Below are 2,500 nucleotides of genomic sequence, written 5' to 3'. Positions count from 1 at the left end.
TTTATAAAACTGTAAATTTTTGAGGAAAAAAATTATTTTTTTTAAAAATGCATTTTGTCACCTTTAAAGGGCAATAACTCTTGGTTCCAGCTATTTTTCAACTTGGAGCCACCTATTTTCGAAATCCTCATAAAATTTGCATTTTGTGTGAAAATTTCATGCTGGTTACACAATTTGCACACTTTTTCCATTAAGGGAACGGATTACGAGTAAGATGAGAGAATGTGAGGTAAGAGCCATTTCCAAGGGACTCAACTATGCGCCGCACAGAGCGGGTCTAGAACCCAGGACCTTCCGATCCGAAAGCGAGTGTCATACCACAGGACCACATGGCCGCACAAGAGAGCCATTTCCAAGGACTCAACTATGCGCCGCACAGTGTGGGACAAGAACCTTTGGCCTTCCGACCCGCTACAGACATACAACAGGAGTCAAAGCTTTAAAAAAAAACAAAAAGAAAAAAAAAAAAACAACAAACAAACAAACAAACAACAACGAAAACAACACCAAAAAAAAAAAAAGGCTGGTTGTGAACGACAAACAAATTGTGTGAATATTTTATTTTAGCCATAGAACACACCCTTCATCATTGGGGCATCTGGAATGGAACAAGATAAATACGAAATTATTGTTAATAATAATGAAATATATATATGATAATAATAATAATAATAATAATAATAATATAATAATAATATAATAATAAATAATAATAATGTTAATAATGAAATAATGATAATAATAATAATAATAATATAATAATAATATAATAATAAAAATAATAATAATAATATAATAATAATAATAATAATAATAATAATAATAACAATGATAAATAAATAAATAAATAAATAGATTCTTCTTCTTCAAGTACCAAGTCTGTGCCAGACATCGGTGATCATGGTACGCCATTCATCTCTCTGATCAGATAACCTCAGAAAACGATTATTACTCTTCTCTTTCTTTGTCACCCAGCTCTTCAAACTATTCAAATATGTTTTTCTTGGTCTACCTTTACCCTTGTCATAAATAGATAAATAAATAAATTCCCTTTATTCATCCCCAAGGGGAAATTGATCTTTAGGGTATATTCCGAGAGAAGACTGGAATAACACAGGCGTTAGCCGCAGTGCAGCGCCGGAAAGTGAGCTAGGACGAGGTGACTTGCTCAATCCTACACGTCGAGGCAGGTAATTGAACTCGGTACCTTTTGGGTACTGAAGCAAAGACCGTACCGCTACCACCTCCCCCCCCCCCCCCCCACCGAATATTGAGCTAGCGTTGTTAAGATGAATAATAAACAAAAACATTGATGGGCAGGAAATAGTATCTATGCCCCTTTGTAAGGAAGCACGAATTAAAATAGAAAAATAGATATTTATAAAATGTGCGCAATTAATTAAGTCAAAAAAAAAAGAGGGGGGGGGGGGAGAGGTGCGGGGAGGAACTGTGTGGAATGCAGTATAGAAAGTGAAATATAATAAAGTATAGACTATTGTTAGAAGATAAATATAATGGAATTGTGTTGTGTTCTTAGATCATTCATTAATATGACGTTTTATTCCAAGCATCAACAAACCAACTCGGAAGCGAGGACGAGAGACCATGCGCACAACCAACATGACGTTCTCTCTTTATTAACTTTTCCGCCGGTGACGTTACAGACAATGGGTGACGTCCAATCAAGGGACGCTACTCTTCCGCTAATCTCATTGCCTATTATTAAACAACATAACATAAGATACATGTGTACAGGATGACGGTTGGATACAGTAAGACTCTCAACACGGTAGATACTAGAACAGACGCTAGTTGTGAACGATACTACATCGGATGGACGATACTACATCAGATGGACGATACTACATCAGATGGACGATACTACATCAGATGGACGATACTAAATCAGATGGACGATACTACATCAGATGGACGATACTACATCAGATGGACGATACTACATCAGATGGACGATACTACATCAGATGGACGATACAAGTTACGATACTTGAATACAATTGAAGAGTACAGGGGGAAAACAACAGATGTCCAGTTTTTTTAAATTTTCGTGACTGCCCCCTTGAGTGATGTCAGGCGTCTAAATTTCCCCTCTACAGAAATAACATCGAACAAAAAAAAAAAATACAACCATTAAAGAGTTATGGTTGAAGTTCCTATTTATTAAGGGGAAGTTTATAGTTAATGCCCTGATATCACTCAAAGAGGGTAGTCACAAACATTTCAAAAATGGACATCTAGGGGTTTTCCCCTGTACTCTTCAATTACTTTCATTCACAACAATTTGGTAATGAATACAAAATGTGAGGGATGTAGATATTCATAAGTATAATCATAAGTAGCAGTAGCAGTAGTATTTCCTGCCCTATCAATGTTTTTGTTTATGCATCTTAACAATGCCACTACCACAATATCTCATTCGTATGTGGTGTTTCATTCATCCTGTTTTGTTGATAAAGGGGAAACCCGAAACGCACAATTC

At 35.9% G+C, this 2,500-nt stretch overlaps 1 protein-coding gene across 1 annotated transcript in view; it reads right to left on the bottom strand.

The window, feature by feature from the left end:
- Positions 1 to 543: 543 nt before the first annotated feature.
- The window catches only part of LOC144956525 (uncharacterized), an 8,816-nt gene continuing 6,859 nt past the window's right edge, over positions 544 to 2,500 (bottom strand). The window contains exon 5 of the mRNA XM_078887080.1: positions 544 to 598. The gene's annotated coding sequence lies outside the window, so the exon portion shown is untranslated. The remainder of the gene's footprint in view (positions 599 to 2,500) is intronic.

Source organism: Berghia stephanieae, chromosome 11 (genome assembly GCF_034508935.2).
Source record: "Berghia stephanieae isolate SIO BIC M18660-M18661 chromosome 11, UCSD_Bste_1.3, whole genome shotgun sequence".
Taxonomy (NCBI): Eukaryota; Metazoa; Mollusca; class Gastropoda; order Nudibranchia; family Aeolidiidae; genus Berghia; species Berghia stephanieae.
Note: the sequence above shows the minus strand (reverse complement) of the source record. Positions and strands in the feature narration are given on the sequence as shown.